This window comes from Oryctolagus cuniculus, chromosome 7 (assembly GCF_051225735.1).
Source record: "Oryctolagus cuniculus isolate XC-2025 breed Fujian yellow rabbit chromosome 7, ASM5122573v1, whole genome shotgun sequence".
Classification (NCBI taxonomy): Eukaryota; Metazoa; Chordata; class Mammalia; order Lagomorpha; family Leporidae; genus Oryctolagus; species Oryctolagus cuniculus.
The window spans coordinates 48853499-48876209 of NC_142873.1; the positions used below are offsets into that span (position 1 = coordinate 48853499).

The 22711-nt window shown below is 48.2% G+C and overlaps 4 non-coding genes across 4 annotated transcripts; 3 read left to right on the forward strand and 1 right to left on the reverse strand.

The window, feature by feature from the left end:
* The first annotated feature begins 2121 nt into the window (after nucleotides 1–2121).
* LOC149125534 (U1 spliceosomal RNA) lies at nucleotides 2122–2285 on the forward strand. Its single transcript, XR_016211454.1, has one exon. It is a non-coding gene; the product is annotated as a U1 spliceosomal RNA (small nuclear RNA).
* Nucleotides 2286–10702: 8417 nt separating this feature from the next.
* TRNAG-CCC (transfer RNA glycine (anticodon CCC)) lies at nucleotides 10703–10773 on the forward strand. The gene has a single exon. It is a non-coding gene; the product is annotated as a tRNA-Gly (tRNA).
* A 9666-nt stretch (nucleotides 10774–20439) lies between these two features.
* TRNAV-CAC (transfer RNA valine (anticodon CAC)) lies at nucleotides 20440–20512 on the reverse strand. The gene has a single exon. It is a non-coding gene; the product is annotated as a tRNA-Val (tRNA).
* A 1155-nt stretch (nucleotides 20513–21667) lies between these two features.
* On the forward strand, nucleotides 21668–21739 carry TRNAE-UUC (transfer RNA glutamic acid (anticodon UUC)). The gene has a single exon. It is a non-coding gene; the product is annotated as a tRNA-Glu (tRNA).
* Nucleotides 21740–22711: the final 972 nt, after the last annotated feature.

Below are 22711 nucleotides of genomic sequence, written 5' to 3' on the forward strand. Positions count from 1 at the left end.
GGATACCAAGACAAGGACAAAAAGGAGTGACTCTGGTCAGGCCATGGCTCACTGGCACTTCAACTAGGTCTAGTTTAACGTCTCTCCTGTTGGCTGAGTTCCTCTCTTCCTGTCGTCCTCACAATGGTTGTATTGGTCCTGGGCCTTCCTGTCACCAGGCTGGGAACCTGTGAGACCCGCGCCAAGGGCAGGGTTCTTCCAGGGGCTTTCTTGGTCCAATCAAGTCAACTTCCGTTCTTCAAAACTGGCCAAGCCTGGGCCCGTGAGCTTTTCTGAATACGACATTCTAGCCAAAGACCAGGTCGAGAAACAGTATTTCCAGTGAGTCTTCTCACAAAGAGAACACATATCTGCTGACACAGCAACAACGATTTTGGGGCTGCTTGCATTGCCGGCGTCCATATGGGTGCTGGTCTAGGTGCCCTCTGCTCCATTTATGATCCAGGTCTCTACTTGTGGCCTGCGAATAGCAGGGGAAGATTGCCCAAGTACGTGGGCCCAGCCGCCTAGGTCGCAACCCATTTGAAGCAGCTATGCCACCATCATTCCACTCGGGAGAGGAAGGCGCTGACGCGGGCAGAAAGTGGGATGGGCGACGGGTGCTGCCTGAAAAACGCAGAGGGGACAGCGACCATGCAGCTGGGGCCATCGGGGTCAGCTGCTCAGGCTCTGGTTAAGGAAGTACGCCCAAGTCCCGGGCGACAAAAAGGTCACATCACAGCCTGTTTCAGGAAACTCGCTGGGATCTGAGGATCAGTGCAAGGAGAGCCCAGGAAGCAGGAGGAACTCACTGTGTGTGTGCACAGAGAGTTGTGTGAGGCTGTGCTGGGACAGAAGGGGCGGAACTCATACTTACCTGGCAGGGGAGACTCCATGATCACGCAGGTGGTTCTGTAGGTAGGAAGTCACATATGAGCTTATGTGTGTGTGACAAAGGCCTAAAGAGTTGACATGTAGGTCCAGCATATGCATCTCAAAGTCATCCCAATAACCTGCCAGGGGCAGCCCAGTATTTGCATCCTGCCCTGCTCCCTCTACACAGTAACCTGCCAGGTGGGGGTCCCCGCCCCTTCTGCCTGATCACCTTCCAGGTGCAGCCCAGTATGTGCACTTCAAACATCCTAGGGATCTTCCAGAGTGTCCTGCCCATCCTTCCTCTAAGCAGGGCAATGGCAGCCAGGCTTCCTGCTGTTTCTGAGAACTTCAGAAGCAAAACTCAGATAGGAACTTTTCGCATTTACATCCAAAAAGTCCTTTGTTCCAGGAAGAGCAGAGGCAGCAAGGCAAGGCCCATCTCCTTCAGAGCCCCTGGCCTCAACCCTCTGCCTGGCAGCTGAGCCACCCACCTGGCCTGCCCAGGTGTACTCTCTCCACTCAACCATGTAACCTCACTCTCCCCCAGTCTGAGGGACTGACTGGGCACTCTCTCTCAGGGTCTGTCTGGAGAGGTGCCCATCCATTCTTACTTTGGCCCTGCCCTAATAAACCTTGCTGTTTTGCTTTCCACTTACTCTCTGTCTCACGCCTGATTTCTTGCTTGGGCCCAGACAAGAACCCTGCCAATCTCTGGTAACCGTGCTCCCAGGGCGAGGCTCGTCCATTTCACTGCGGCAGTGCTAACCCCTGCAACTTCCCCATATGGGGGAAACTCGACTGCAGAAAGTGTGGTAGTGGGGACTGTGTGCTCGCTCTCCCCTGATTTTTCTCCAGTTCAAAGAGTAGATGCTCCTCAGGCTTATCAAAGCAGGTGTAATGCATGGAGAAGGATCGGGTCTCCCCGCGGCGCCCGCGTGGGTCGGGGAGGGAGGGACGGGACGGGCACAGCTGTCACTCAGCTCTTGGAGGGCGCGCTGGTGGTTCTGCTGCTGGGCGCGGGGTGGGCGGGGCTCTGTAGATAGAGCAACGCAACGCAGGGGCTGCTGGTCCGGGACCTGCTGTAGATTCACGACCGCTTTCCCGTGCTGTGGGAGAAAGCACGGGACCGCTGGCGGCACATACGTGCGCTGTGCGTGCGTGAGGGCGAAGAGGGCCCGGGGCGGGGGAGGTTGAGGGGCGCAAAGTGAGCGCGTGTGTAGAGTGCGGGGCATGTGAGGCTGTGCTGGGGTGGAGCGTTTGGCCCTCATACTTACCTGGCAGGGGAGACACCAGGATCAGGCAGGTGGTTTTCCCAGGGCGAGGTTCTCCCATTGTACTGAGGGAGTGCTGACCTCTGCGATTTCCCCACATGCGGGAAACTCGACTGTGAAATTTGTGGTAGTGGGGCACTGCGTTCGCGCTCTGCCCTGGCTGTGCTTCGTTGAAGAGTAGGTGCTTATTACCCTGCGGCTGTACAGACTGTGTCCTCTGTGAGCAAGTACTTGAAACACTGCTAGGTTCCACAACCCTACTTACTGCATCTACACTGATAATTTTCATGCAGTCTTATTCACTGTTACATTTCTTCCTCCTTGGATCTACTCCCTCTGGACTCATAGAGCCATCACTCACACTTTCTCTCCACGTAAACTGGCACAAGCTTGCGGTTCTACTCATTGTATTTTCACTTTCTCATAGCTCACTATATTCTTTGTACTTTTCCCTCTAGGGCTTGCTGCAATTTGCATCTCATTTGCAGCCCAGAGCCATGATCCCTGGTGGTGCCAGGTCCTGAAGGGGAGCAGTAGGCCCCTCTAAGACAATTATTCAGGGGACATCCTTACAGGTTTTACAGGAAAATGCAAATAAACCGCCTCAAACGAGGAAAGAAGGGCTGCTTCTCATGTAACAGGAAGCTCAGTGCTGGTTAGGGTTTCAAAATCTACAGCCTCACCACATTCTCTTCCTATGATCCCATAGGAACATCCCATAGGAGCCACTGCCTCCTGCTTTTGTATACACTTTCAAGACAGTGAACCTCAACCGATCCAGAAACCACAACTACTTTTTATGGATTGGCCTCCTACCCCAAAACTTACCCTGCTTAATATAACCTATCTCATCTCTTATCTGTAACCACTGTAATTTTTTTTTTTTTTTTTTTACAAAAATGGTTCTTAGTCCAGTGGACTTATTTCCAATGATCAGCCTTAACCCTGGGGGCTGGGAAATTTGTCCAAGGACCCAGTCCTTTTCTTGCTAAGGCTCAAAGAATCCTTGGTCTCAAGTGTTTTGGTCTAACAGTATCACTACAAATATGCTAAAAGTAGAACAATAGCACCATCTCATAAAGACTTAAATCAGTGTACTTTAGCAAACTGGATCTTTGCTACCATAGTGCTTTCTTGTGTACACACACACACACACACTGTTCCTTCCTACTCACATATCAGATTAGGCATTTGCACTGACCTGATTATTCAGCCACACACACACACACACACACACACACAAAAGACATGACTTGAGCCATCCTGTAGTCCTCAATTTCCTGTCCCATTTCCTCCCTAGCTGTCTACTTCTCCTCCTCAGATTCTTATTTATTCTTGTCCTCCTGGAGGGTGTCCTCTTTCAAGTCCGTGGCCTTGTCTATCAGGGCACAGGGGAAAAACTGAGAATTGTGCTAAAATGGACAGTATTACTGCTGATTGAAATCAACTCAAATAATTGAACTTATCGTTTCTCTCAGGGTGTGTTGTGGTAAACTCCTTAAAAAGTTCATCTTGAACACTTAGTTTTCCTCCAAAGAGAAATCTGAAGTGACAACTTCCAGAGGATGTAGAGTAAGCTCAAAACTGAAGCTCTGGCATTCACCAGGGATGAGGTGAAATAGCAGTAAAAGTTGCTGGGAGCCAGCTTCTAAGTGTGTAAAACAACCAAAGGGAAGTGATGTCTCTGTTGAGTTTGCAGATGGAGTTTACAAAAGCTGGCTTGCTTCCTTTCTTTCATTTTTAGAGACTTATTTATTTATTTGAAAGTCAGCATTACAAAAGGAGAGGGATCTTCCATCCACTGGTTCACTCCCTAATGGTGACAACAGCCAGGGCTGGGCCAAGCCAAAGCCAGGAGCCAGAAGCCAGGAGCTTCTTCCAGGTCTCCCATGGGTTCACAGGGGCCAAAGCACTGGGTCATCTTGTGCTGTTTTACCCAGGCCATTAGCAGAGAGTGGAGCAGCCAGGATGGGTCGGGCACCCTTATGGGATGCCAACATTGCAGACAGCGGCTTTATCAGTTAAGCCACAACTCATTCTTGAGAGAGATAAGGAACAGTTACAGGAGGGCAGTTGCCCTGCCAGTCTAGCCTTGAAATCATTTAACTACAAGGTGTTCCCATGATCCCAAAAATGTGTACTGTGACACGATTTCCCTTGTCATGTCCCCAGTGTCTGAAGTCTCCCCAGGTTTACAGATGTAAAGGAGTTTGGAAGAGCAGAGGATAAAAAGATATAAGCCAAGGTTCTAGCAAGTTTCAGAGCATGGCAAGAAGACTTCTTGGTGCAAGGTGTCCGGCGCATAACAAATCTTCCCAGGCAGATGAATCAATTAATTCACAGGCTTTTATGGGGTTCCAATCCCAGGCAAGGTTCCCTGGTCCCAACAGAGCAACAGACTGGGGGCCAGAGAAGTCGTGCATCAGAGATGGGGAGGGCTCCTTTCATAGATTCAGGGCATGGGGGTTAAAGGTTGAGGCAGGTCTGATCCTCATTGGTTGACCTTTAGGCATCCTCAGGGACCTTGACAAGGACTCCCCCCCCCCCCACGGAAGTACAGGTAGGAACCTTCCATTCCCGGAAGTATAGGCCTTCCTTCCATGTGGATCCCAAAGCTACCATCCTGACCTTGTGATGATAGGAAAGGGGGCGACGAAGAGTCTGTCTGTCTACTTCCTGCTGACCATGGACATCGTCTACAGGGGCCTGCTGGGGGTTATCTTGGGGCTCCGCAGGGACAGGCATGTATGGATGGAGAATCATCTGGTTGAGCGCCTGGTTGCTGAAGGCCTTGGTTCATTCCATTATCAGCTGCTGTAAACACTTAAACAGACACTGCAGAATACAAGTCAGGGTGAGAATAGCAACCAATGATACTGAGAGTGGCATTAACAAAGTAATGAGAGGATTTCATAAAGGAGAGGAAATGAGGGGGTCTCTGGACCCTTGTAAGGATTGTTTGATGGACTGGTTTAAATCTGATCCCAGCCGAGATCGGGAGAAAGGCCACTCAACTTTTGCAGGTAGAGGGGTTTGTCTGTAGAGAAATTCTGAATAATCATATGACATTAAGTGGAGGAGAGGACCATCAGTACACACAGGTTGGGAGTAGAGCCATTGATGTTAGAGTAGAGGTTATGATTACAAAGGAATGAGACCCAAGTGGGATAGACAGGGTCTAGAACAAAGGACAGAGTCATTATTAGAGGACTCAAGAAAGGTGCTGTCTAAGCCACAACTCAGTTTGCTGATTGAGAGGCAAATAGAACCTGACAGAAGGGGCTTGATAATAATCTGGTGGGCTTTAGGCCTTGTAAGTTAAGAGGCCCGGATCTGTCTGTCTCTTCATGTGGGGTACATCCTAAGGGAGGTGTGAAGCTCCTTGGGGAAGGCACCCTGTTGACTTGCATTACCTACCTGGCCTGGGAGGAGAGCTGGCCAAGTGAAGGCAGGTGGCATCTCTAACAGGAAACTTACAGTTCTGCCTGAGATGTTGCTGACGCTACTTGGCCATCTCTTCTCAGCAGTGGTGGTCACCTTGGAAGCTGGGCTGAGTGAAGCGCTTTTCAGCTTAGAGCCAATAAGATCTGTGGCTCGGACCTGAAGTCCTTCGACTCCAGGGCAGGTCCATTTCCAGTGATCCAACTCTTGGCTGGCAGAGCTGCCAGGGCTCTTCCTAAGCTGACTTCTGCTGAGGCCCAGGCTTACCACATTGAAAGCCACAGCAGTGGACTGGCCTGTTGGGACTCCTTGAGGGCAGATCACTGTACAGAACAGCTATTCATAGGCCTGCCACCTATCTTTCCATTTCTGATGCCTGGCTTTCTTTTTCTCCTGGTTTTTGTTAAAGCAGACCAGAGGATGCAAGTCAAGGGGGTGCTCAAGTCCCATCTCTAATCTAAAAATCAAATTGTGCACCTTGGAGAGCCCTTCAGAATAGAATTAGTTTCCTGCCCTATTCTTTCTTCAAAATCACTCTTTCCTTTTAACCTTCGATACCAAATGCACACTTCTGTACTTGTGATGTTTTCCATCTGCCAATTTCCTTGATCTACATTTCTAAATAACCTGTTAAAAATGTCAGATTAAGATGAAGGTAATACATCAAATTTCAGCCTGAGTTTCTCCAAGCAATGTTGAACTCTTTTCATAGACAGTTTATAAACTGACCCAAACTTTTTTTATAGAATATAACATGCTGAGTATACAAAAGTTTACATTTAGACACATTTATCTCATTTGCCTTTATCCAATTTAAATTAGCAGTTACACCTAAATGACTTAAGATGCTGATATTAAATATTGCTATTGAATTCAATTAAAGTTAAAATTGCATTCATCTAGAACAAGTACTAATTACCCATTTTTGTTTCATTGAGTACTGATTACCCGGAAACCTGTTAAAATAAATTCAAAATAAGTTTAGCAAGTTACAAAGCGATATTTTCAAAGGTAGTGTTCTTCCTAGATTCAAAGAGAAATTCCTTCAAGCTCAGTGTCTTTTTACAGTTACAGTTGCATTTTTCCTAAGAACACCTTAGGCCCATGGTGTCATATTCAGTTGGCCACGTGGGGCTTAGGCACTTGACCTAAAACCCAGCAGACCAAAGGGGTGGGGTGAAGGAGGGAAAAAAGAGGGAGAAGGCGAGTGTGAGAGAGACAAGAGAGGAGAAGAGCTAGTGAGGAAAGAGAGAGATGAGAGGAGAGAGTGAGCAGGAGAGAAGAGAAAGGAGACCAGAGGAGGAGGCTAGAGAGCCATCTGGGGAGTGAACCAGCGGATGGAAGACTTTCTCTCTCTCTGTCTGTCTCTCTACCTCTCTCTGTAACTCTGCCTTTCAAAAGATTTATTTTTATTTATTTTGAAAGGCAGAGTTACAGAGAGGCAGAGGCAGAGAGAAGGTTCACTCCCCAGATGGCCCCAATGGCCGGAGCTACACCAAGCTGAAGCCAAGAGCCTCCTTTAGGTCTCCCATGTGGGTGTAGAGGCCCAAGCACTTGGACCATCTTCGACTGCTTTCCCAGGCCGTAGCAGATAACTGGATTGGAAGTGGATCAGCCAGGACTTGAACCAGTGCCCATATGGGATACTAGCACTGCAGGCAGCGACTTTACCAGCTATGCCACAGCACTGCCCCCCCCCCACACACACACCTTTAAACATGTTAACTCAGAAATTGGTGGCATAACCCTATGGGAATCAAAGCCTTCTTTTGAATCTTTTCAGGTAGATTCCCTGCATTGTTGGATTTTGCTGCCATCCCACCAATAATCACATCCTCTTTGCCAGTATCATCTAAAGCAGATAACAAAAAGCCCTAGTGGCTAGAGTGTTGGTAGACATTGAAAATATATTTTTATTTGCACTGGAAATGAAAAGTGAAATTTGTCCTCAAAGTTATTTTCTTATATGGTCAGAATTGGATTCTCAGGCAGTTTTGGTGTGCTCAAAGTCCATTTCAAACTCTTGCTTGGTTCAGTAAACTTAGATCTATTCCATAAGGTTTTTTTTTTTTCTTTTAGTCCAAGGATGCAACTTCTATTTCTCATAATTCTTTCATTATCAAGCACAACCCTTCAGTAAAGAGTACATAGAAGTCTGAGAAAAAATAGACTGTACAATTTCAAATTGGGAAATGTGGGGTGCCAAAGCCAAGAGTGGGGCCTCCAAGGGACCCTAAGCCGGGACCCAACCAGAGCTGCAAGCTCCTTGCCTGAGGAATCAGGGATGCTTCCTGGGACTTTTTTTTTTTTTTTTTTGAGTTTGGAAATGCTGTTGACCTTAGTAGATTAGAAAGTGTTGATAGTTGAAGATGGCAGATGTCAGGTTTTCTGAGGCAAATCCCAAAGCCCTCTCCCTGCCTGGTTTCTGTAGTGAAATGGTTATCATGTTCGCCTCACACGTGAAAGGTCCCCAGTTCACAACTGGGTGGAAAATAAGGAGCGGTGTTTTTGTGGGACCTGTTAGGCATTTTATCCTGGTCTGGGAACAACAAACCGAAAACCAGCCGATCCTGTAGCACAGGTGCTGGTGTTACTTACTTGATGTCTATCACCTTCAGTTTGGTTCACTGGACCCCAAGTCACCAGGATGAGGGCATTTGGATGTGGGGCCTGGGAGAGGTAATTAGACTTAGAAGAGGAATAAGACGGTGGTCTGCAAGCCAGGAAGAGTGCCCTGCCAAGGAACCGAATCAGCTGGCACTCTGCTAGTGGCAGCCCGCATTAAAATAGCTCACTAAGGGATTCAATGACAGGACTCTGCAAAGTTCATCATCTCCTTAGTTTCTTAGGTCAAGTAGTTCGTTGTCCTTAAATGTGAGTGCTGGCAGGAGATACTAGAATGATGAGCAAGTGGGAAGCAAGAGGCAGATAAGGTGCTAATGACTTAACTGATGAAAACAGGGATACTACATGGATTCAGGCTGCAGTTGTGTCCAGATTTCAGATGTGGACGGTTCACACAGGGTCCAGTGTGGAAGTGGATGGCATGGAATAGACTGGCTGAAGGGAAGGCAATTTTTCATCTGCTTTTATTAGTGGAAGTAAGAGATGATAGGTGGAAAGTAGTTGCAAAAAGTGGCAGTAAGCTTGTATTCAATAAACTTATGCCCTTTTTACATTAAACTGGAAACAATTTATGTTGTGAGAATGAGAAAGTGTATCCAAAGAGTACAGCAAGATTTGGCTTGGGAGTAAGCAAATGTACTCAGCAGGGGTACACATAGATTGTAGTGACTAATTCAAGCCCTCAGGTGATACCCCGCTCTTCAGGAGGTGCTGTTCTTGGGTCTGATCATAGAGTATTGCTGTGCGGAGTGATGTCGTGACGCTGACAGGGAACTGTCTGCTGTGTTGAGCATTAGCATTTGACGTGATGCAGAGATTTAACAGAGACTCTAAGATGCATGCAACATTGAGCTGAGAATTGGAAGTTGAGAGTAGGAAGTGCAGGTTTGTGAGAATAAATATAGATGTTGTTGGCATATAGAGGTGGTATTTGAAGGTGTATTGGCCAGACCTGGTGTGTGTCTTGGGTGATGGACAGAGGACAAATAAAACCAAGGCTATGCAAGCTCAAAGTGAAGGTTGATTCCCTTGCTGAGCCCTAAGTTCTGACCCAGCGTGGACCTTGCATGGCCTCTCAGTGAGAGAAGCACGATCCCCTGTCACGGCTCCTGTCCTCCAAAGCCGTCAGGACTCCCAGACCTGACTTGGGGAACAACAACTCTCCAGGTTCTTCTCCTCATCTTCCTTTCCCCAGGGAGAACTGGGTACAGAACTCTCAACTATTTGAACTTCATCAAAAGACCAATATGTTAACATTTCAACCATCAACATTTCTTTAAAATAAAAGATCTCTGCGACTGAGATCCCAGTAGAAGGAATGGGCCATCAAAGAAGGAGGTACCTTTCTCTAAAGGGAGGAGAGAACTTCCACTTTGACTATGACCTTGTCTAAATAAGATCAAAGTCAGCGACCTCAAGAGGCTTCCATAGCCTTGGAAACTCATGACTAGAGCCTAGGGAGATTTCTGACGCCATAAGCAAGAGTGTCAAGTTGTTAAGTGAACAACAGGAGTCACTGTGTACGTACTCCTCATGTGGGATCTCTGTCCTTAATGTGTTGTCCAATGTGAATTGATGCTACAACTAGTACTCAAACAGTATTTTACACTTTATGTTCTGTGTGGGTGCAAACTGATGAAATCTCTATTTAATATATACTAAATCGATCTTCTGTATATAAAGATAATTGAAAATGAATCTTGATGTGAATGGAATGAGAGAGGGAGCGGGAGATGGGAGGGGTGCGGGTGGAAGGGAAGTTATGGCGGGGGGGGGGAGAGCCATTGTAATCCATAAACTGTACTTTGGATATTTATATTTACTAAATAAATGTTTTAAAAAAAATAGCCACGTCCTTACATAGCTGATAAATTAAAGCATACTAATTGAGGAAATTGGATATTCCCAAAGAAATCAACATTGACCTCAAGAGTTGTTGATCTTTTTATATCACACATCCCTGTACATGCTTTAAACATCATATAAAATAGACACCATGTTTTTATCATAAGATTGGTTATTACTTTTACAAAAAAAAAAAAACATACATGCTACAAAGTACAATTCCATGAACCAAAATTGACTTCTTCATTTCTCTATGTTGATTCTGTCCTTTGGTTTCCTTTCTTTTGCGTCTGCTGCTGCTACTTTCTCCTCTGATCAGAACTTTACTTACCTACCCCTACCAGTTAGGTCACCTTCTAAGAACCACTAAGGCAACACTTTGAGGTTGGCCATTGGAGACAGCAGTAGAAACAAGCAACCTGAATGAATTTCTGATGTTTCACTATGGAGATCTGTCATAGAGTTGGAAAGAACCTTTTTTGAGTTGCTTCAGGTAAAGTTAGACATTTTGATATTGATAGTTTTGTGAAAGTCTTCTATTAAAATACTTCTGTGTGGGTGCGTTTGTTAGCTTTGACTCAACACTACAATAAACCAATTTAAAACAATGGCTGTTTTTGGGGATACTCTCAGGAGTGACCACTTTGAATACAGTGGTGGTAGGTGCATTGGTGGTTCAGTGGTAGAATTCTCGCCTCCCACGCGGGAGACCTGGGTTCGATTCCTGGCCAATGTAGGTATGTCTTTTGCATTTTTGGGATCTTTACACTTCTCTGCAAAATTGCACTGCATAGGCTGGTGCTAGGACCCTTGTCTAGGCGATCCTGAACTGATGACAAGAGTCCATGAAGCAGCAACACAATCTTAGTGGGATCTCAAAGTTACTACACTCAATAAGAGCGTAGGAGAGTTTTTGCAGTTTGGAATGTTGGTTCTTGGAGCCACTGCCACTACCACCTACACTCCTGGACGGTCCCTGAAAACTTCAAGAACACCCAGGTCCTCGATCACAGAGTGCACCTTGGGCTGAGCGCTGAGCCGCCTCCCTGTGGCAGGAGAGGAGCCGCGGAGCCAGGGGGTGCACCCGAGGGCCTGGGGCACAGACACCCTGAACCAGATTTCTTGGCCTGGGCCGCCATCTCTGCCTCCGTAAGTTCAATGCTGTTCTGAGAATGGGTCCGCATCCCCCGCAGTGTGTGTGTCAACAGGTGTTGGCCTGAAAATTGCATCTTTAATAAAAGAAAACAAAGTGTTTATCTTTAAACAACAGTCAAATGTTGAGGAAGAACATGTAGACCTCCTGACCGAAGATAAGCAACCTAAAATTTCCTTTCTCTTCCCTGAAAGAACCTCTATCCCCTGTAGCCTGAGAGCTGAGACTGGGGGAAACCACACATCCTGAGAAGAGGGGCTGAGTAACAAAGCAAACTGAATTGCCAACTGGTGAGGCCAAGGCAACTTAGGCTGGCTGACAAGGTCACAGCAGAAGGTGTCTCAGCAAGGCGTGAGAATGACAGCTGTGGTCCTCTTGGTGGTTTTAGATTTGATGGGAACTACACTCTGCATAAGAAAGCTAGAGCTTCCTGGTGGTTCTGCTAAGGATTGCTGCATTTCTAATTTTAAGTGCAATAAAGAAAATAAAGAGTTACAGAGAGAACTACAAAAGAGGGTATACATTTTAAAAAGGGCCTGCTTTGAACTTGGGGCTTCTGGTAAACATTAGATTAGGCAGGTACTATTCTAGCTTGTGTAGCCAGTTTCTGCATAGCTGGACAGCACTCCAGGTCTTGGCTTGTGTGGGCAGCCCATTGTCTCGCACCTGTCTGTGATTGTAACCCATGCTCTAAATATGCCCCCGGAAAATCAAAGAAACTGTAACTAGATGTAGACATAGAATCTAGAGGCACCATAAAATACAAGGTCAATGGTTCTAAGAAAATGGACAACAGACTTGCTATTGTAAGAAGAAAGAATCACATGTGATTTATGCTATGAAGATAAGTCTGGTACCTGAAAGCTAGAGCCATGCCTTCAGCCTTGCTGTGAGTGTGTCTCTCATTTCTTCCTGTGCCAGCGCCTCTCACACCTTCAGGAAATGCTGGACTGGCTGGAGCTGGACTCTGGCACCCAACTTGCACGGTGTCCACTGTTAAGTGAGGGAGTCGATAGAGAAGGGCTGGAATCATGGGAAGTGAAAGCGGCACATGTGAGAAAAGCCAGGTGAAGACGGAGGCATCAAAGCTCTAAATTTTGCTGTGTTCTCCTTGCCAGTAAAGGAGCCTTTCAACACGCATTGAAGGAGATTCACTCAACTCTGCCTGGGGAGCCTTCAGTGCTCTCCTCTGAGGCAATGGCCTCAGAATAGAATATGGAGTCCTCATGGACTCACCCACATTTGTCTTCTAAACCCCTAAGGAGGTGCAGTATATTCCAAAAGAGCTACGTGACTCTTCCAATTTACAAAGACAGAAACACATGAGATATATGTGGAAATTGATATTAAGGGTATAGGATTATAGTGAAGGAGTCGTAACATTGGATGGATGGACTTTCAGAATGCCTTACTCACAGTGTGGTGACGATGGCGTGGCTTCTGGTCAAGGAACTCACTCTGTAGCAAATGAGTTGCAGCCGTGGGCCTAGGCTCATGGAATTCATTGATTTCACCACATTCTCTCACATCCTGAAGCCTCTGGTCTGATTAGAACAGTGGAATGACCTCTTGAAGCCTCAGTTACCATGCCAGCTATGTGGGACAAGGTTCTCCAGGCAGCCAATTCACCAGGAGGTGCTGTTTCTCCCATAGCCAGGATTCACAGGTCCAGGGACCAAGGAGTGGAAATGGAAGTGGCACCACTCATTATTACTGCTAGTAATACATCAGCAATAGTTGGCTTTCTCTACCTTTGCCTTCACATTCTTCTGGTCTGGAAGTCTTAGTTCAGAAGGGAGGAATGTACCCATCAACAGACAATGATTCTATCGAACATTAAGACTGCCACTCAGCCACTTTGGGCGTCTCATGCCTCTGAATCCACAAGCAAAAAAGGAAGCTACCGTGCTGTCTAGGTTGGTGGACCCTGATTGCCAAGGGCAAGTTGAACTGCTTCTCCATCCATGGTGGAGGCAAGGAAGAGTTATGTCTAAGCACAGGAGATCCCTTGGACATCTCTTAGACATCTCTTAGAGCAACCGTGTCCTGAGATAAGTCAGTGGAAAACCAAACCAGCTCAATTCAGACAGGATTGTTAATGATCCAGATACTTCAGGAATGCAGGTTCATGTACCCCCACCCCGCCCCCACCCACACACACCAGGTGAATAACAAAGACCAGCTGAGGTGCTTGCAGAGAGCAAAGGAACATGGAACTGAGTGAAAGAAGGCAGTTACAAATACCAGACTTGTATGAGACCAGTTGCAGAAACAAGCATGTAATAGTTACAAGTATTTCTTCCTTTCTCTCTCTCTCTCTCTCTCTCTCTCTCTCACTGTTAGTCTCTCTTGCTCATCTCCTTACTCCTACCACATAAGATGTATCAACTTAACAATAGCATTGAAGTTACAGGATGCTAATGGGAAGAATAGCCTCTTGGTTTGTGGATCGTGATAGTTTTCTTATGTTAGGCACAAGTGAAAAGGGGCCATGGTCTTTATGTGGAGCATGCTTAGAGAGATGTTTCTGAATGGCAAGTTGACAAAGATTGCGCTAAGATTGTACTATCTGGTGGACAAGACACCCAGGTTAGGAGGTTGTTGTCTTCTTTTCAGTAACATATTTGTAACAATGACCACAAACGCACTAACCCTCCTTTTACAAGTAAAGCTTGACTAGTCCCTGGGTGGGCTCGAAGCACCAACCTTCTTTGACGCCTTAACAGGCGAACACGCTAACCGATTGCGCCACAGAGACACGGGAAGTATCATGTTTCCGGTTTCAGAATACACTAGGCATTCACTGAAAGCCTAGGTTTGGCCTCCTCGCTGCAAGATAACTGCAAACTCCAAGCTTCGGGAGTGTTTGGGACCCTGTCGCGTCTGTCCCGTTAGAAACCCTGACACCAGAAGGGCTGCCAAGTGGCCTTGGCCCCGCCTTACCCCTCGCCTGCTTCGGAAACAGCGCGCCAGGGACGCCCGAGTCCGCCACCGAGTCCGCGGGAGCCGTGCTGGGGCCCACGGGGTCAGAGCGCGCCCGTGGGCTCCGTGCCGGCGCTTCCCACTCCGCGCTCCGCCCGGCTGCCCTCGGCGGAGTCCGTGAGGTCGGTGCGACTGGTGCGGGTGAGTGACCGCGCCAAAAGCAGACGCTGGAAAAGGAGCCAAAGAAAGCAGAGGCGTCGCTGAGACAAGGAGACCTCCCAGGAGGCCTGCGGGGAAGCACCGGCCAGATCCCAGGCGTGGGAATCGTGACTGTGTGGAAAAAGCGGGAGGAAGAAGCGGAGACGCGCATGGGAGAGAAACGCTCGAGGATCTCTACCCGTCCAAGAAGGAGGCAGCGAAGAGAGTATTTCGCTTTATTTTTGAAGTCGCAAAATGATAGGCGGCACAATGGTTGCCAGCAAGCTTCTCCAGCCTGGAGGTCTGCAATTCGAGCCCGGGACACCGCGACGCCTTCCAGCCACAGCTAGCAAAGGGACCGGTGTCGCTCGGCTTGGACTCCTGCAGCCACTGGCGCGGAGGGAGTCCCTGGCTCAAAGGGATCCGAAGAGGAGTAAACCTCACCGTGCACAAACCCGGAGCAGGTCGCGTCAAAGAAGGAAACTTGGACCTGCTCTTTGTCACAACTGGACGGGAAATACCCCCAACGGTGAACTGCTGCCTCTCAAGGACCCCGCAGCAGGCGCTTCCACCAATGAAATAATGTGGCTGTAGCCGTTCTCCTGGGAGAGGCGTTTTTTGTTTGTTTGTTTGTTTGTTTTTGTTTTTTGTTTTTTGCTTTTGTTTAGTGCGAAAGGTGCATAAGAGCTTTTTTTAAGAGAGAGAAATCTGGGTTCATACCGCGCACAAGGAACCAGCCACGTGGAGGAGCATCTAGGCCAGGAAGCCTGGAGGCTCAGAGCTATAGCAAGCCCCCGCCTGGGAAGAGGCCAGGGAAGAAGAGAAGGGGCCTGGACACACCGTGTCCCAGTCTTTTAACCCACTTCCAACGGGGAGTGGTTAATTAACCTAATTGGCTGGTGGGCACCCAGGTGTGGCCAGGTAGGGGCATGAGGTCACACAGGGGCTTGGTGAAGGTATCAGGGCGTGAGGTCACACAGGGGCGTGGCAAAGGCGTGGTCTTCCAGCTCACAAACCTAAAGAATTTTAACCTATATGCCTGCCTACTTCATTCCCCCCTCAGGGACTCCATCCCTTTAATCCTAAGGAGAGTGGATGGACTTTGAATCATCTCTTCTGTAACTGCTTCCTGCTTATTGAGGGGCGTAGCGCAGGCCCTGGCCTATCCAGGGTCTGGAAGTCTCTGTCTATCCTATCTAACAAATTTGCTTTGTGAGCTGGAGCAGTCTCAGTCATTGCCAAGGTCTGTGTCCCCTGCATGGTCAGTTACTCCCAGGAGTCGAGTTCTGAAACATAAGTTGTTAATTAGTATAAGCAAAACCAATTGTAGGTGGGTGCCCCTTTAGATGAAAACAACATAGCTTATAGATTCCCAGATAGTGGGTAGTGATAGGCTATCCTTATGTAGATTATACACCCATTTAGCTTGAGTATAGAGAATTACAATAGAGTAAAGCATTAGGTAGCTTTATCGTCAATAACAGTCCCCAGAGATAACTAAGAAAGGCAGGGACAGCATGTTTGCCTTAAGGAGACAAAGGCAAAAGTTTTACTTATCCCTTTTGCTTTGCAGTACTTAAGGCTTAAGGTTGGCTTCTAGGAACAGTCAGTCATGTCATTCACATTCACCTGTGAAGACTTAAGAGGTAGAAGTTTAATGCTAATTTCATGGAGGTGGTCGTGCTCAACAGCACCTGGTAAGGTCCCTGTCATGTACACTGAAACGGATCTGAAGAGGATCTGAAGAATGGCTTGCTCAGGAATTCCTAATGTTGCAGTTTTTGTCACAAACTCCTTGATTCCTTGGAACACCTTGGCGGCTCCCCTGTCCAGCACAGTGTCTGTTTCAGAGGCTTTTAAGCAAACACAAGGCTTAGAATCCAGATCCTGGAATCCATAGCAACTTTTGTAGCTACCCTTTTCAGTACAAAGTCTGCATCAGGGCCTCTTCAAAGCTGTATGTGAAAGCTTGGAATCTGAATTTTGGAATTCCAATTCCATAGAGTCCTGTCATCAGCAATTCCCAATACCGGAGCTTTAGTTAGAAACTCCTTAGTTCTCTGGAACAACTTTTGCAGCTACCCTTTTCCGTACGGAGACTGCATCAGGGCATCTTTAAAGCTACATGAGAAAGCTCGGGATCCAAATCTTGGAGTCCCAAGTCCACAGAATTTTGCCATTTTGAGAAATCTCCTCGGCTGTCTTTTAATATCTAACCCTATGTTAAAACATACGAGCTAGGAATTTCACAAGATTTTACATTTGAGGCACCTAATAAACTTTAAAGAAATACCTAAACACACAGGCAATGGAGTTTGACACTTAGACATAACTAGAACTTATGATGCGTAATATCACAATAGAACAAAGCAAATCTTTGGGATCAAGTTTTACCATTAATGTTAATACTGTAGTTCTTTTGAGAACAGAGATCCTACATGGGAAGTTAGTACACAGTGACTCCTGTTGTTAATTTAACAATTAACATTCTTACATGTGACGTCAGTGATCACCTGAGGCCCTTGACATGAGCTGCCTAGGCCATGGAAGCCTTCTGAGTTCTGCAAACGCCATCAGTGTTCAGACAGGGCCATACGCAAAGTGGGAGTTCTCTCCTCCCTCCAGAGAAAAGTACATCCTTCTCTGATGGCCACTCTTATCCACTGGGGTCTCACCCAGGGAGATGGGAGAGCTATTTCAAATACCAGTCAGACTTCTTCTTCTTCTTCTTCTTCTTCTTCTTCTTCTTCTTCTTCTTCTTCTTCTTCTTCTTCTTCTTCTTCTTCTTCTTCTTCTTCTTCTTCTTCTGTTTTTTTTTTACACGAAGCCAGATTGAGTTTAGAATGAACTGAATGAGTTTAGAATAAAATGAGTTGAATGAGTTTAAAATAAAAAGCCGTGGTCCAGACTGGCTTGTCTCCACTCCCTGTATCCTAGTTTTTATGGGAACAATAAATTATTGCACTGCAGTACACATTGTAAATTACTGCACTACGGTACAGCACTTTTAAAAAGAAGTGAGTATTGCGGTATGTTTAATTCTGATAAATGCAGTCAGCATCCAGGTCAAGTTATAGAAGATTACTATGATTCAAGAAAGGTGTGTGGAGCCCCTTTCCAAGCCATTCCTTCCTCTCTCTCTCTTAGTTAATCACTATTCTGAGTCTTATCACCAGAGCTCACAATTGCCTTTTTTTTTTTTTTTTTGACAGGCAGAGTGGACAGTGAGAGAGAGAGACAGAGAGAAAGGTCTTCCTTTGCCGTTGGTTCACCCTCCAATGGCCGCCGCGGCCGGCGCGCTGCGGCCGGCGCACCGCGCTGATCCGATGGCAGGAGCCAGGAGCCAGGTGCTTTTCCTGGTCTCCCATGGGGTGCAGGGCCCAAGCACCTGGGCCATCCTCCACTGCACTCCCTGGCCATAGCAGAGAGCTGGCCTGGAAGAGGGGCAACCGGGACAGAATCCGGCGCCCCGACCGGGACTAGAACCCGGTGTGCCGGCGCCGCTAGGCGGAGGATTAGCCTAGTGAGCCGCGGCGCCGGCCTCACAATTGCCTTTTAAAATTCATGTCAATGATTGTACAAGGGTACTCAAAATATACTGGAAAATGGCAGTCAAAGATAAGTTTCCTTGGCTGTAACTTTTTTTTTTTTTTTTGGAAATCCATTCAGATGAGCAGTCTTCACAAAGTTCACCAAAAAAAATCATATCATGAAAAAAAATGCTTGGATTTAAAAAATTTTTTCACCAAAGCAAATGTTTTAATTTCATTTTCCATGAAGTTTTTGAAGTGCCCTTGTGTACTTTTTTGTACCTGGCTTCCCCCCACCCCTGGGTAATTATGCCCATTATGTTCATGAGATATATCAAGTTATGTGTATCATTTCTAAAATTTGGTCCCAACGTTTCCTGAGCTTTTGATGGAAGAACAAGTAGGAAAGTCACTGAACCCCATATGGAATGCTGGTCTTCCATGGCTGAAATAAATATCTTCCTAGGGATTTGTTTCTTGAACTCCAAATATTGCTCTGAATTAATTCAAAACTCACTTTTTAGTTAAGTTTTCTGCCAGTACCATGTATTCAAAGCAATCTAATTCGGTTTTCTATTCAGTGTAGACATGCATAGCATCTCTGTACTGTAATATATGTAGCTAACCCATAATTGTAGGCATCTAACCCCCCCTCTAAGCTTGCAAAATGAGTGAGCAATAGTAAAATGGTTGTGTCCATGCAGGTATCATTATGAGATCAGAGCAATTATTTCTCCTGCTTTCCTTTATATCTTCAGAGATCTTGCTTTGGCTTCCACAGGAAGTGATGAGAAGCCAATGCTTCTTCTTCTGCTATACCATGGTCAGTGAGCATGCAGATAACTCTCTCCATAGTATTCCTTGCCACATGTTTGCTGGGGCTCTGTCCATGTGAGATGCATCACTGGAGCCAAAGGAACCTGCACCCGACAGGCCGACCTGGCCCCTAGCGCTATGGGCTCATAATTCCTTGGTTCTTCTGTTTCTCCCATGCGCAGAAACAGAGCTCTTGACTCCTGCATGCTGAACCTGGGTCCTGGACCAAGGCTTTTGTTCTTTCTTTCATTTTTGCATCGTGATTTCTCCCACCAGGGGCATCGCTGGGGGTTTCTGAGTGTCATGTTTCAAGTGAACTTCTGGGGTGATCTCTGTTAGGTGGTGATTGACAGAGATGCATTCTCTGTTTGATGGTGTGTGACAGGAAAACTAGTCTGCGAGTGTCTACTGATTGTCCATTATCCTGGAGAGGCTGGCATTTCCTGGCATTTGAGCCTGCAGCAGTGCGGAGCTGTTCACATCTCATCTTGCCAGTGTGTGGTGAAGTTATTATGGGACTATAGCTGTCAAGCAACAGATTTATTTTTTTAAAGATTTATTTATTTATTTGAAAGGCAGAGTTACAGAGACTGAGAGAGGGAGAGAGAGAGAGAGAGAGAGAGAGAAATCTTCCATCTGCTGATTTATCCCCTAAATGACCTCAAGAGCTGGGGTTGTGCCAGGCTGAAGCCAGGAGCTTCTTCCGGGTCTCCCACGTGGGTACAGGGGCCAATCACTTGGGCCATCCTCCACTGGCCACCCAAGCCCTTCCAAGCAGCACCATCTAAGACCAGGGCTCTAAAGCTCTCCTGGGAGATAAGGAAAGCTCTGGCTGTGGTGAAGACTGCACACCAGTGAAGACAGCACCAAGAACTCCAGGGACAAAGCAGAAGAGAGGGTGGGCAAGGGGTTGGGTGCCACAGGACGCACTCAGCACACGCTGGATTTCCAGTTTTAAACTGTCGGCTGCCTGCACCTTCAGAGGGGGCGTGCAACCCTCACAGTGTCCTGAGGATCCTCTAGGCTAAGGGTGGGTTAATGTAAATATACACTTTCAACCGGGGTGCCTGAGGAATATTGACAGTATCAGCTTGGTTTGAGATCCAGATGCGGATTTAAATTCAGGTTCTCTCCACCAATCAGTGGGTTCTGCCGCTGTGCTCCCATAGGATGGGAAGACAAGCAGGCCCCTCCTCAGCTCCCCTCTGGAGCTCACAAACCAGAAAGCACTGGTTCAGTGTCAGCTTAGGCAGAGGACTGAGACCTATGGAGAAGATTCACTGTAAGAAACCTGAAGAGCCTACACTGTGGGGTGCGGCGCTGGCTTCCCCATAGGCTCCGGTTCATGTCCCAGCTGCTTCCCTGGATAGTAGTGGAGGATGGCCAAGTCCTTGGGCCCCTGCACCCACCTGGGGATTTGGAAAAAGCTCCTGGCACCTGGCTGTGCATTGTCTCAGCTTCAGCTGTTGAGGCCATTTGGGGAGTGAAGCAGCAGAAGGAAGACGTCTCTCTGTGTCTCCATCTTTCTCTAACCCTGTATTTCAAATAAATAATCAAAGAAATATTTAAAAGAAGAGAAAAATGTAGAGAGAGAAAGTGAGAAAGAAAGGAAAGAAAACCTGAAAGCATTTCCCTCTTGTAAACCTGGCCGGAGCGGGGTGACAATGGCCAGCACGGGAGAAGAGAAACGAGGTCTGGTTGATGTGAGCTGCGTGGACACGTGGACACAGCCGCTTCTCCTCCTCACTCTGCTCTTATTCTCCTGGCTTCAGGAAAAGAACTCTGTTTCCGCCCGGTTTCGAACCGGGGACCTTTCGCGTGTGAGGCGAACGTGATAACCACTACACTACGGAAACCAACCGCGGTAGTACCTGCTAAAATATTTCCCCGAAAGCCATGCAGATGAAGCCTGTGCCCTGGTATCTTCATGAGACAATGTGGTGCCTTTCTCGTCCCCTTCCCGCCGCCATCGGTCACTTCCCCATCCACACAGGATAACAAAGCCCGCGTTTCCACGAACACGTTACGGTCCTGCGCAACAAAGGGGGCAGTGTCCGTTCTCCTGCGGGAGCAGCACGGGCGCCAGCCTCTGGGGATCCCGCACTCCTGCGGCCCCGCACGCCTGCGCCTCGCCGCGTCCCCGCACGTCCCCGAAGGAGCCGCTGGAGCTCCTCCTCGGGACGCCCGGGGAGCTGCCGGGTACCCGCCACGGTCCCTGGGCCCTGAGCAGGCCTGGCAGAGGCTGAAGCGGAGGACAGAGCCGACGAAGGCGCGCAAGGACAGCCCAGTGCCACTCCCAGGGGGCGCGAGGGACATGGGTCTGCTCGCCTTGGTCCGCGCCGCTTGCTTGAACTCCGTCACCAGGAGGAAGGAGCGGGTGACAGCAAGGCCCGTCCTCGAGCCACAGGAACACACGCGCTCCTGGCGGGTTAGATGTGGAGTCGAGGAACGCCCCGGCGTCAGAGCCCTCGTGTTTGGGATTGTTCTGAGCGTGGGGAGGATGGGGACCGAGCTCCAGCTGAGATGGAAACACTCAGGGGCGGCAGGGTTTGGGGGACGGGCTCGTGGTGGTCTTTGTGGATCTCAAGGCCCTTGCTTGGGAGAGATTCCCTCGGGCGTCTGTGTCCCTGCTTCTGTGGGCGTTGTCGTCGGAGCTCGTAGCGGCTCAACTCAGCTCCCTGTACCCGGGGCGCCTTCGGGTCTCCCTCCCGCCGGCCACCCCCGGGTACCCTGGCGCCTGTACACACCTCCCCGGAGGCCCGCTGTCTGCTCCGCAAGGCTGCGTGGTTTCTGAGCTCAGCCGGGACGCCAGGCTGCCTGCGGGACAGGGCTCCTGGTGCGTCCGGTGCAGTTCGCCCTTTGGCGGGAATCTGCAGGGGCCGGCCTCCCAGGGCTTCCCTGAAGGCGGGACGAGGCGCTGGTGTGGTAACATGGATTAGTTCTTCTGCGACGCGCGTGTCCAACGCAGCCGCTGCTGCTAGGGAAACAGACCAGACACTGCTTGCTGTGTGTCCCTGGTGGTCTAGTGGCTAGGATTCGGCGCTTTCACCGCCGCGGCCCGGGTTCGATTCCCGGTCAGGGAAGGGTCGTTTTATGCTCCCATGCTCTTCCCAACTCTCCCTCTGGGCCTGCTGTTGTCATTTCCATTTCCCACCCGGCGGCGCCTGTCACTTGACAAGTCCCACAAGCAACATACCCCACGCTACACAACTAGGTATGTGGCTTAAACTCCGTCACTATAGTGCAGTAAAGAGTGAGCTTTGGAAAGTCTGCAGGAAAATTTAACAGGAATATGTCAAGAGCCGGCTGACGCCCAGTATGGAAACTGTGGGGCTCTGCCTTATGTTTGTCGCTGATGGACGTCAGCATTCACTGAACCAGCACGTGGAGATCACCATCTGCAGCACACTCTCATCCAAGGCCCCTCCCACACCAGGGTGTGGGGGAAGTGTCTTCCTGGTGCTTACCTGAATCAGCCTGCTAGCCTAGAGGTCTGGTAAGCCTGGGGCTTCCTGTGTTTCAAAGATGTCCAGCTTTATGTTGGATTGCCAAAGACAAGTCAGTGGAAGGAAAAGTTCATCTTCAGAAAAAGAAATTCAAACAAGAATCAAGTTTTTGAAAATCCCTAGTGCAATCTGGGCACATGGTCTCAGTCTGTGGGCTGCACTGAAACCTTTAGGATGGAAATCTGGGCTCTTCAGAAGGACTTTCAACATCAGGAGTGAAGAGCCGCCTCTCAAGACGCTTTGCAAAGATTCTGTGACTGTTCCCTTGGGTTGTCTAGCAGTGAACCTGTGTGACCCTGATCTCCTACAGACCCCACAGACCTGCCTCCTACATCACAGAATTTCTTGCCTGACCTATGTCAGTTGTCAGAGTGGGGAACCCAATGCAGTTTTCTGTGCAATCCCAGGGACTTAGTGACATTTGATTCTGGAATGATTGATGCACCTGGACCGTCCAGGAGCCTAGGTGGTAGTGGCAGTGGCTCCAAGAACCAACATTCCAAACTGCAAAAACTCTCCTACGCTCTTATTGAGTGTAGTAACTTTGAG